The sequence below is a fragment of the Lolium rigidum genome, chromosome 7 (genome assembly GCF_022539505.1).
Source record: "Lolium rigidum isolate FL_2022 chromosome 7, APGP_CSIRO_Lrig_0.1, whole genome shotgun sequence".
Lineage (NCBI taxonomy): Eukaryota > Viridiplantae > Streptophyta > Magnoliopsida > Poales > Poaceae > Lolium > Lolium rigidum.
Window position 1 is genome coordinate 312,279,471 of NC_061514.1, and position 12,591 is coordinate 312,292,061.

At 48.2% G+C, this 12,591-nt stretch overlaps 1 long non-coding RNA gene across 1 annotated transcript; it reads left to right on the plus strand.

Annotated features, from left to right (window-relative positions):
* The first annotated feature begins 5,544 nt into the window (after window positions 1-5,544).
* Window positions 5,545-10,898, plus strand: LOC124677176. Its single transcript, XR_006993972.1, has 3 exons — window positions 5,545-5,774; window positions 7,918-8,209; window positions 10,622-10,898. It is a non-coding gene; the product is annotated as an uncharacterized LOC124677176 (long non-coding RNA).
* Window positions 10,899-12,591: the final 1,693 nt, after the last annotated feature.

Sequence of the window (12,591 nt, forward strand, 5' to 3'; positions counted from 1 at the left end):
TTCCGCGACAGGCTTCAAATAACGCGTCAATTGAAATCCGTGCTTCATCGTATGCCTCCGTCCTCGTCAGGTTTGAATCTTTTGTCCACTCAAAGCCAAGGCTTGCTGTGAACGAAAGAGGTTCAGTTCCGTCAGAGAAAAAACATACAAGGTGGTCGGAGCAACGACGCGGAAAAATGCTTACGGAAGATAAGTTTGTCAATGGCTTCCGCCTCCGCTTCCAGAGCTTTGTTCTTGGCAATTGTGGAAATCACGCGGCCCTGGCTTTTCTCCAGTTTATCAATCAGCTCCGCCTGCTCGCGGGCATGCTTCTCGGAGAGTTCTTTCCTCGCCTCAGTCTCCTTGCTTGCGGATTCTTGCATGAAGGTTCTGAGGGACTCGTTCTCCGCCTCAAGCACCTTGACCTTGGCGGATAGTTCATCAAGCGAGGAGTGCTTCGCAGTTTCTTCTGAAAGCAGAGTTGCACATATTATGCACCCTGAACAACTATGTCAGCACAAAAAATGTAGACCCGGATCTCGTACCTTGGAGGCGGGTCTCAAGCAGCTGGATAGCCTTTTGGCTATTTTCCGCATGCTGGCGCAGCCCCTCGATCTCCGTGATTTGCTCCAGCACGTGCACGCGCAGATCTTCGTGCAGTTTCCGCGTGGTCTGAGAAGCAGCAGAGAGTTAGTCGGATATTATAATCTGGGGGGCTGGCGAAGATTTCAAATTTCCGCCTAAAGGCACATTTTGGGAAAGCATCGGCTAATACATGTTACTCGGAACTATATCACCCAATGCTTGGGGGCTAGTATTACCTGCCGCACTTCCTTGTGCTTGGCGAAAAAATCCTTCAGGCCGTCCTCCAGTTCCGCGAGCTCTCGCATCTCCTCGTCCGGCTTTCCCCATACCTTGTTCAGCATCGCGGAGACTTCCGCGTGACGTTGTGCGAGGGTAAGCTTTTGGAGGGACGGAGTTGGTTGGAGGCTGACTTGGGTCGCGTTGGTAACTCGGAGGAGCTTAACCTTTTGCTCTTGCTCTTCTCCAGTAGGCCCCGCGAAAGCGGAACTTGGCTGATCTGGCGGTGGAATGGGTGAGGAGGTCCCCTGGGCGGAGTCGCCATGGTGGGCAGGATCTTCAGGAAGGTCATCAAGGTCGATGACATCTTTTGGATCCGGCTTGCTGGCAGATGAAGCCTTGGGCGGAACTTCCACCTCAGGAGTGATAGGAAAAGAAGCCGGAGATGGTCTGGCCTTCTTCTTGGGGACCCTTGGGGCCTTGGGAGGCTGGCTTCCGGAACTTCAGGAAAAACATAAAAATATAAGAGTGAGCGTTAAACCAGAACTTGGGTCTCGGAAGTAAACGCTTACCCGGAAGGCTTGAAGAAATGCTGGATGGCAGGCTGCCCCTTGTTGCTGGTATTAATCAGCGAGAGGCGCTTCTTTTCCGCCTCAGCTTTCCGGGTAGCCGCAATGCTGAGCGTTTCGCGAGGGCGTTTCGCATAAGGGCTGGAAGGGGCTGGCTTTTTCCTCTTCGCAGGACGTGGAGCTTCAGGAGCTTCCGCCTCTGATGCGGCTTCCGGATCCGCGTTGCCGGTGGATGGGACTCGGAGGAGAGTTCCGAGTTCATTTTCCTCAAGCGCCTCGAGCTAATGCAAAGTAAACACTTAGGCAAAAAAGTGGATGCGAAGAAAAACAATAAACCAAAGTCAAGACGACGTACCGCGGTTCCGGATCCTTCCGTGTGGATGTCTCTGTTGCATACGTGAACGTGGAGTTCACGTGGGATTTTGATGAGGACCCGGATCCTCTTGTCGATGGCGTCGGCGGAGAGATTGTCTTTGGTGGCGCGCATTGGATCGTCGCGCCCTGTGTATTCAAACATCAGGCGGTCCCTGTGTTGCAGCGGCTGGATCCGTTTCGTGAACCAGGAAAGGGTTAAATCCTTCCCCGTCAGCCCCTCCTCCGTGAGCTTGCAGATCCGCTCGACGAGCGCGGGTCGGCTGAGGCGAGTCGGAGAAGTGAGAGCGATGCGTCCATGACGGAAGCTCGGTGGCGGGGCAGTTCTTGAAAGGCGGCAGCTTCCTGTCGCTCGCGGGGTCGGAGGCGTCCTTCAAGTAGAAGAAGCCCCCGGACCAGTACCTCGCGGATTCGTGGCGGTCGGTGGGGGGGTAGACGCGGCCCGGGCGGATTATGAAGGTGACGGAACCGCAAGTCGCCAACTCGGAAGTCTGGCGGATCTTCTCCTTCTTGACAGAAAAATAGTATTGGAAGAGGGGAAGCTCTGGAGTTACCTGGAGGTGGCCTTCGCAGAGAGCGACGTGGTTGCTAATGGCGAGCACGCTATTCGGAGATATGTTGTGGGGTTGGAGTCCATACGACTTCAGAATCTCCCGAAAGAAGTCCGAAGGCGGAAATGAAAATCCGCGCTCCACCAGTGCCTTCGTCAGCACCATCTCGTCGTCCCTTGGAGCCGGAGCTGGTTCATTTGGAACTGACCTCCAGCTTCCGGGTTGCAGGAAGCCCTCCGTCTCGAGGTTCTTCAATTCCATCTCGGTGGTGGTGCAGGGCCAGCACTTTCCCTTAGCTTCGGAGTCGCGCTTCCGAGCTTTTGATTTCTTGGCAGCCTCTTCCGCCTGCTGCTCCGTCTGACCCGCCCCGGAGGTTTTCTCCGGGTGAGCAGAGGTCCCCTCAGCTTCCTTGCCGGAATCCTTTGAAGGATCCAGCCTGACTGGAGCGAAGGGAGGAGGGGCGGAGGAGATTGGCGTCGCCATGATTGGTTCCGAGCTCGGAGGCGGAGTCGTTGAAGACATCTGAAGAAAAAGAGTTTGGCGGAAAATGTAATTTAGCCGGATCCAACGTCATCTTCCCCAGGTTCATCCCTACCAACTGCGGCGCGAAGGTGAAGCTCGAGGACTTACCGTAATGGCGCGTGCGGTGGTCGGAGCTGCCGGCGACGAGTTCTCCGCGCGGTGGCTCGCCGGAGTTAAGAACACGAAGAACACAGCGGAGGTGGGCTCGCTCCGGTGATGCTCCGGCGACTTTTCCGGCTGGTTCCGGCGCGGCGGAGGAAGAACTCACGGGCGGCGCTCGGCAGAGAGGTGAATAGGGGGGTGAATGGGGGTAAGGGGACTCGACGGCGGATATTTATAGGCTGAAGGGATAAGATTCGTGTTCCGCATCCTGTGGTCGGAACGCAAGCGTCGCGCCGTTGGATGCGTGACACGTGTCCCAAACCCTAACAGTAAAAATGGCTAGAGATAAGTTACCGCGCAAATCGCGCGAAAATGGCGCCAGAATTGGCGGAACCGTTTGAGTCTTTTAAGATTCCGGGTAATTGCGTGAGGATAAGTTGGCTCTCGTTCGCGAGCAGGGAGTAACCCGGAAGTGTTCTTTGGAACGTCGATGGATGAAGTCCCGCAGGATGAGAGCATTTTCCGGCTGTAAGTTGGAAAAAGAAGAAAATGCAAAGTTGGAGTTCTTCAAGTTTCTCCGCGTTGCCAACGATGCCGGAAACCGAAGGAACAAGCATGGCGGAAACTGCAGGCGAAACTCGGAGAACTCTGGGGGCTACTGTTGTGGGTATACTTCATGGGTGTACCATCGACAGTGCCTAGATCCGGCAAGCCCGGGTGGCCCACGAGACGGTGATGAGGCATGTGGCCCATCGGGCGGCCCGGTTCTTGTTGATCATGCGGGAAGAAGTCCAGCCCGGGATCGATAAGCCGGATCCGTACCGACATAGGAGTAACCCGGATCCGTGGAGGCCCATGAGGAACCCGGATCCGAGTCGACGTATATGGAAGGCGGATCCGTGACGTGCACGGCAAGATATTGTACCGTAGTTAGGCTGACTGTAATCCGGCTAGGACTCTCCGTGTAAACCCTAGATCCGTGCGCCTTTATAAGCCGGATCCCGGGAGCCCTAGAGGCACAACCACAACTCATTGTAACAACGCGAAAGCGCCCAGATAATTCCAGACAAGCAGCGGTAGGCCCTGTCATCGTGCGGGTGTTCCAGGCTGGGTAACTCGCGTACCACCGTCCCGTGTGCACTCCGCCCTATGGCCCCTACTTCTTCTCCCCCTCGTGAGGATCCCTCCTCCGAGGTACCGTCGATTAGGCAACGACATTCTGCCTCCTCGGCCTACAAGATGCAATTCGAAGGCCTAGTTTCAACCTCCCTAAACTCCACGGCTTGGGAAGTTTGGGCGCCTTCAAAGTGCAAATTCTTCGCATGGTTGATTATGCAAAATAGAGTATGGACAGCGGATAGGCTTCAACATAGAGGTTGGGAAAATTGCGAAAATTTTCCTCTATACAACCAAGTCCAAGAGACGGCGGACCACCTCATGTACAAATGTCGCTTTACCTTGAGGGTTTGGAAAGAGATTCTAGCTTGGTGTGGTATTCATGATAGACTCCCGGAGTCGTGAATCAATGAGCCAAACATCAATGTGTGGTGGACAAATATTGCCTTACGAAGAGGTCAACATAAAAAACTTTGGCATCCTTGCTTGTGCTCATCTCTTGGGAGGTTCGGAAGGAGTGCAACACTGGGGTCTTCTGTGACCACCATTCCACCACAAATGCTATCATCGCCAAGATCAAAGATGAAGCCCGAGCTTGGTGCTTGGCCGGTGTTAAGGAATTGTGCAATGTAATACCGGAAGAGTAGGCTTTTGATAAAGTCCTAGGGCATGTTCTAGACATTTGTTATAAAACTCTTAACTTTTCGATTAATGAAAATGGTAAATCTTTTGCCTCGTTTCAAAAAAAATCACTTCAGTTTTCTTGGATCAATTTGAATTGCATGTGTAGATTGCTCTATATTGTTTGTTCCATCTAAATGTCCATGGTAATGTGTATAAACTCAATCAATCAGTAATTTGTAATCTGTCTGGATCACATGATGATGCCTTTTTTGGTGAAATACTGATGGAAATGCATGGTGTGAAACTAATGAAAAAAAATGTTATCTAGCACGCTTGCTGATGTTTTGAAGGAATGAAACAATACACCGCGGAATTTTAACACTTACACAATAGGAAAGAAGGGAGCAAATTTTATGGTCGAACAGACAAAACCTGATGAGTGAGACTAGAGTTACGGAACGAGTAATTCGTGGAAAGCCATTCAATCACCAAACCACCAGCCATTAATTCCTTGCCTAGTTTATTCACTCTGCTGACCTTTCCATGGCACCTATCCGCACCATTACTAAGGCTGGACGTACGGGCCGTGTTTTTGGCTCGGCCCGAGCTTTTCGCAGCTCGGCCCGAGTTGAGCTCGGCCCGTGAAAGTTGCAGACCGAGCCGAGCCCAATTTTCTGGACCGCTGCGGGCTTTTGGCTCGCCAGGCTCGGCTCGGGCCGGCCCGAAAGCTCGCCTGTTCTTTTTTTTCCTTAACGAAATAAGAGGAGGAGGCCAACTGGGCTGCTTTTTGGCCCGTGAATGGTGATCCCACGATGGACTAGGTCAGGCTCACGCACCAGGCAGGGACGGGTCACGTTCTTGTCTGCGTTGCTGTGACCGTCCCCTCACACGCGCCGCCGCCGGTGAGGTTGCCACCGCCTGCCTCCTAGCTGTGCGCCTCGCGCCGCCCCACCGTCCCACCATCCACGCCGGCATGGAATCGAAGAAGCAGCCCCTCTCCTCACTCTATGAAGACCCGGTGCCGGCGGTGAAGAAGACCAGCGCCCGCGCCCAGTCCAGCGAGGAGGAGAACTGGAGCATAGGTTCTCTGAAACAGCACCCCCCTCCGCCTTGCCGTCTCTCTGCCCACATCGATGTGGTAAAAAGGATTGCTGTTCTGATTATTGGATATGTAAATTGTGCTCTAGTTATTGATTTTTTTCATCATATGGATCTATCCTTATGTAAATTGATATACTCTGCAATTTTTTTTGGGTCAAACATAAACATATGCATGCTCAAATTGATGATCAAAAGCTTTAGAAGTTGTAAAACTGCTCTCTGTACAAGTAGTACATGTACTATATGATGTCCGTAGCTGTTCATGTTGCTGGGCTCGCGCGCCAGCTCGAGCTGGACCGAGCCAGGGGCGAGCTCGAGCCGAGCCCCTTTTACCAGCTCGTGAGACAAACGAGCCAGCCCGAGCCGAGCCGTTTTGGAGCAAGCTAAAGCCTGGCTCGCACCGAGCCCAGCTCGAGCTGGCTCGTGTCCAGCCTTAACCATTACACATCAAAAAAACGTTAACCAACAGGGGAAGATTTTCTCTCTTCACAGTTGACTATACGTTGTTAGATAGATGATGAGACCTCTCTGGCAGCGAATTTATATGCGCTAGATAACACCCCGTTTAATTCGGTTCCGTTGGAACTAGAACCCGGGTGAGCTGGCTGCGCACTCGCAAGCCTTGCCACTGAGCTAGCACTCAGTTGTCTTCCGCGCCATTACACATCTCATCTGTCCATTCTATGGTTTGGGCGAGGATCCTCTACAGTTCAGTTACTACTGTATAGGTGTTGTAGCCCTTACAATCTGCCGTCCGTTTCAATCCGAAGGTCATCCTTCCTCTTCCTTATTCCCTTATTTATTCAGAAAAATAAACACCAAATGATTGTCTGCCTACCTCGCCGGTCAGGTTGGTTTTCCTCTCTGGTGAAGCATGCAAGGACAGCGCCGCCGTTGGAGGTTTGGACCTCGCCTGCCGCAGAAATGGAGCACAAGGTTGAGAACATGACCGAGCTCCCTAATCCCTACGATTGATAGCTGGACTGCTGGAGCCTAGAGCATGAGAAAACTAGCCGGTTAATTCTTTACTATTAAATGGGAGTTGGTCGTTTGACACTCAACGCACTTTGGTGGTCGTCATTAGAAACATCTGAGCCGTACAATCTAATCTCACAGTCTATGATTTAACATGGAATCATCCGGCGTAATTACAAGGCAAGTCACGTCTCCTTCCCTTTGTCAGCACATTCCCTTTGTCAGCACAGAATCTCCCCGCAAAAAATCATGCAGTAATATTCAATCAATCACGTATCTTCCAACTTGTGATGCAAATTAGGAATCTTTACTATTAAATGGGAGTTGGTCGTTTGACACTCAACGCACTTTGGTGGTCGTCATTAGAAACATCTGAGCCGTACAATCTAATCTCACAGTCTATGATTTAACATGGAATCATCCGGCGTAATTACAAGGCAAGTCACGTCTCCTTCCCTTTGTCAGCACATTCCCTTTGTCAGCACAGAATCTCCCCGCAAAAAATCATGCAGTAATATTCAATCAATCACGTATCTTCCAACTTGTGATGCAAATTAGGAAAGACATAATTGTTGACATTTTGTTTCCTTACTTGACTTGATATCTTTCCTATTCGTAGGGGTAAAAAAATATCCAGAAAATATATCTCACCTGCCTGTAGAACCCCGATGGCGCAGCAGGTCCCCAATCACCCAGGTCGGCCTCCCCTGCATGCCTCCATGACCGCCATCGGCCGTTCAACTGGCGTCGTCGCGCATGTTCCCTCCCGTCGACGATCTCCACCGCCACGGTCCCCATCCTGGCACCGCACCGAGATGTCGCACACCTCCATCAACGTGCCCTAGATCTTGGGCAAGAGCGCGTCGGGACGGTTCTCCCTCTGGTCGTCCGTATTTTTCTGCCCCTTCCTCATCCTGGTCCGCACCTACGCCAAGGTGAAGAGGTTCATTACCGCACTGCCTGGACGCCACCGGCATGGTCCGCATGAAGTCCATGCCTTGCATTTTTTTGCCACTCTTCATTGTCTCTGCATATTGCACTCCATGTGTTTGCCTTATTGCATTCCCGAGTGCTCAACCTTTCTAATACCACGTATGATGCATGCTTGTGTTCCCAGTCCATAGATTCTAGGGTTTTATGATCTATTTGATGTGCTGCCCTTTGCTACTATCAAACTCGGAATGGTCATCTTGATTCCATTGCAGGAGAGGCGAAGAGCGCTGCGAAGGAACATGCAAACGACCGTGAGGAATGGGCAGCAGGCTTTGCACGCGGTTGAGAGCTTCGACGATGGGATCAGAGCTGGACAGCCGAGGAAGAGCGGAAGATGGAGGAATAACGCTGCAGGGAGAGGAGCAGGGTAGAGGCGGCGACAGAAGGCACGAAGTTCGGGGAGGGGGAGTGTCTGCTATGTCTGTGAGATGATTCTACTCCCTACTCTGGTGCTGCTGATGGAGCAACCGCCTAGATGACGAGGCTCTCCCGGCTTCTATTTTGGTAAATATGTCATTATATGCAATTTGTTATCTGGTAAACTGCTTGAGAAAAATAAGTTAGAGACGCGAGTGAATACCATAAAATTAGCCCCGCAAATAGTGTGCGGAGTAGACACAAATAAAAAATGTTTTCCGGTTCTCAATGTTCTAGAATGTAAATATACCTAATGGTCGATCACACAGTAGTATCTCTTCATGCACTACATCTGTATTAAAAGTAATGCTTTTGTTGCATACTACAAAACTAACGAATTATTATTGCCGGTCAAACCTTTGGTTAGCTAGACCACTCTGACTTTAGCTTCGTTTATTCACACGCCTTGTTTATTGAAAAAATACACAGAAATCTGGGTACATGAAATTTAACCAACTGGGTTATATTATCTGCATCACACCAGCTTCAAAAAAATTAGGATTTAAGCATGATCTTGAAATGTAAGCATGTTGATTTAAATTTGCATGTACAATTAATTGCACGGTGCATATTCTACAGTATTGTATATGACGTAGTACCACACTTTCCCCACTTTACATGTCTAATGCAATTTAGTACGAAATAAGATCTATATATTTCTTAAATAAGCCAACATACTAAGGTGGTGCAAACGGATAAAACCAGATGATTTATACAACAGAAATGATTCACATCAAGACCATAGTACACGTAGACCACCCTCTAAAAATTCTTACAATTTTCTTGCATATTTTCTAATGAAACCACTTGGCTTGACTGCTAGCATTGTCATCAGAATTTCGGTGTGGCAAAGATTGTTTAAATTGCACCTTTCTTGAATGCGTAGTCTACTGAACTTTGTGTGCGCTAAGATACAGATGCAGATTCAGACTCGTAACGCCTACACTCACATCCATTTAAAAAAAATCAGAAAATTACTTTATCAGAACTTAACCTCAGGTATAGAATGTTTGCCCTGTCTTTATGTACATACTACATTTTTTAAATAGGAATTTTGATGTAGCTTCTCATTGTGCATTATACCCTTCACCCCAAAATATCCCTCAGCAGGTTAGCACTGTCCTACAACTGTCTATCAATTTGATCCATACAATCAGTCAGTCAGACAGAGCAATGGCCACATCACATGGCACATCAACATGAGAATACAACCAGATGGCTTAAGTTCATGCTATCCAGTTCCTATGCACGCACAAAATCGCCAGGGTTGACGCTTGTATATGTATTAGTTTTAGCCTTGCGATGATATTTTACGCTTAGTCACTAGAAACATGCTTTGATTTACTCATGTTTATTGTGTGCACACTATCCTAAGTGTATTAGTTTTAATGCCTCTACAATTGTGGTAAAAGTAAGAGATTTCTTCATGGTTCAAAAGTGTTTGCCTATGCGCGTTTACGTGCTGAGCTTTGGCCTTGCACTTTGTTTCTGGCCTGAACGTCCAATTGCACGAGACAAATACAGAGGGGAGAGACGAAGGAGGGCGAAGGTGGGGAGGAAGGGGCAGAGGAATGGAATTCATGGAGAGTAGCTACATCAAGGCCATTCCGTCTGTTGATGTGTGCTTCATAGGGAGCAAGTGAGAGAAAGATATAGAAGCGATTCGTTGGATGGTCAAGATTAGAAAATATGGACTAGACGGTTCAGCTTGAGCTGGGCAGGGTAGGGTTTCTTATGGACCTTATTGGGCTAATATTGACGCAAAATTAGAGCTGATATGTGTTGATAAATACTCCGGACGACCCTTCTGCTGTGTCTGGACATAACGCTTGAGCGCGCCTAGGCGTCGCTTAGGCGATGATTGCACTACGCAGTGGCCTAACGCTCGCTTAGCGCTTACCCCTTTTTAAACCTTGGTGTTTTTATAATATTGATGCATCATTATCAAGATCTTGTATAATATTAGTAGGGTTATTCTTGCGACTTGGAAGTGAAAAAGAAAGCGTAAAATACTTTAATAAGCTGCAGATTCTATTAGGGGAGTGTTGAGTATTTTAGAAAAAAATTCAAAAACTTCTTGGTTGCCATTTAATATGCGAGATTAAACATGGTTGTTTTCAAGGTGTCCAAAGAATTAAACTTGTTCTAAGGAAGATTGTTTTGCAAAATTTGTTGTGTAGAACATTCTGACAATCCTCTTTTGACTCGAGAATAGCAAGTTACTCTAATGCATGCCAAACTGAAGAGGTGATCTATAAATTATGCTTGTAAATCACAATTAGTTTCATGGTATGTATAGCTTACTTATTTTGGGCGACCATCTTTATTGTTAAGATACATTGATATGTGATATGAGCTTGTTACTAAGAAATGATGATCTTTTCATTAGTGTTTTCCCTTGTCTGCTATCTTCATGTCCAGTCTTTCGTTGATTGGTTTTTCTTCTTAACTTATCTATAAAGATTGGTTCTCTCTTTTGAACATTTTGTATAATTGCAGGAATGGAGGTACGTAGAGCCATGGGAGTTGCTAGAAGCATGTTTGGGATATGAACATGACTCCAAGAGGCTGGTCACTTGTGGATTTGGAAAAAGGGAAGACACGTGGTGAGGTACTACACCGTACTTAAATAGAGGAGATGGTATATTAAGTACAAATAGGTTCTTGAAAGTTAATTGTCATGAGTTTTAGATACCATGTTGTGGAATTAGATTCTATGAATTGCTGCTTCTCATGATGATTCCTCTAAATATTTTATTATATTATTTTCTGTGCATATGAATTTTCATGTATATTACTTGACTAATCCGTGGCAACGCACGGGCATTCAACTAGTAGTACTTATAAGCGGTGGAGGAATTCGTCTCTCAAAATCTCGATGCATGATGTACAGTAGACAATGGTTTCCTCAATTATTAGATCGGCAGCGAAGGTTACTAATTTTCGACGCGTATTTAATCAAACAACAACTGCTGCTGCTGCTGCTGGGTCTGCAGCTCCTCTACCAGGCAGGTGCGCCGTCCACCTGCGCGGTTGCGGAAAGCGGAGCCAGCTGCCGCGCGTGGGGAGCCCGAGGATCGCTTTGGTCTCTTCCGTCGGTGCAGTGTCCTTTTACTGCAGCTCCTCTACAATGCAGGAGAGCTCCTGGCCTCCGCCGGCGCCGACGCCGTGCGTGCGAGCCGCGCCTATGCGGCTGCAGAAACAGAGACAACTGCCGTGGGGAGCTCGACGATCTCCATCGTCTCTGTCGTACGTGCGGTCTCTTCTTTCATTAAGGACAGAATTGAGGAGGACTGGAAGAAGAAAGATGGCCGTTGGATTTAAACTGACGGCAGATTGTAAGGGCTACAACACCTATGCAGTAATAACCGGACTGTAAAGGAGCCGAACCCCTATGGTTGATCCGTGCCACTTCACATCTCATCCATCCATTCTATACCCAATCCCTCCCAGCAAGTATAGAAGTGCACAGTCGAGATTTCCCTGCACCTCTCTTCTCTTCAGCCTGCACCAATATATACGAGTCCATCCACACAGACCGCGTGCGGTATGCGCGCTGAGGTCTTTTCCCTAATCTTGTCAAGTAGGTAATCCATCTGCCGCCTGGTTGTATCATGCATTTTGTGGTCTTCAGCTGAATGACAACCGGATGGATTATTCTTGACATCAAATAAATATGTGGTGAGGTGAATGAAAACCCCAATACACAAGAGCTCTTCAGCTAGTGGCGTTCCCTTCCATGAACTTGCTTCCTTTATCCCAATCCTCTTTCAGCATACTATTATACCAATATGCCTGGGGCACGGGCCATCTGTTTTTTATTTTTATTTTGAAATGTAAGTTGCATGTTGAATAAATCAGAAACAATTGGCATGCATAGAAAAGACAGAATAATACCGATTTGTGTTGCTCATTTCAGCTTGGCCATCCGATATGGCGACTAGATGGCCGCTTCCTCCCTCTATAACACTATCATACAGAAGTGTTTTCAGTGTAAGTGTTTTGATTGAGTAACTAGCTGCTACCATGTTAGCATTAAGATGAAGCAGAAAACATAAAAGTACCTTTCCGACATGAGCTCCAGCCGACTTAAAACTTCTAAAATTGTACTTCTTGGCAGGAAAGGAGTTCCTCTGGTTTTTCCATCATAGAAGTTCATACCAATAAAGCTCCCATTTTTGAAATTAATAAGGGGCCCTCCAATCCCAGCCTGGTGGAACAACACAAATCAAAGGTTACACGGTCGTAATGCCTCATGTATAATTGTATACTAGTAGACTACAGTGCCAACTTAGATAGATAGTGATGCAGCTATCCATAGCTGTCACCTCTGTAAAAACTAGCAACACAAATCCAGCACAAATCCACCACGTACCTTCTTGATTTTACAAGTGGACAACTTAAGGTGCTTGCAAGGAAGAGACATGATAGGCTCACCAGTCAGTTTGCCGGTGGAGGCACACAATAAT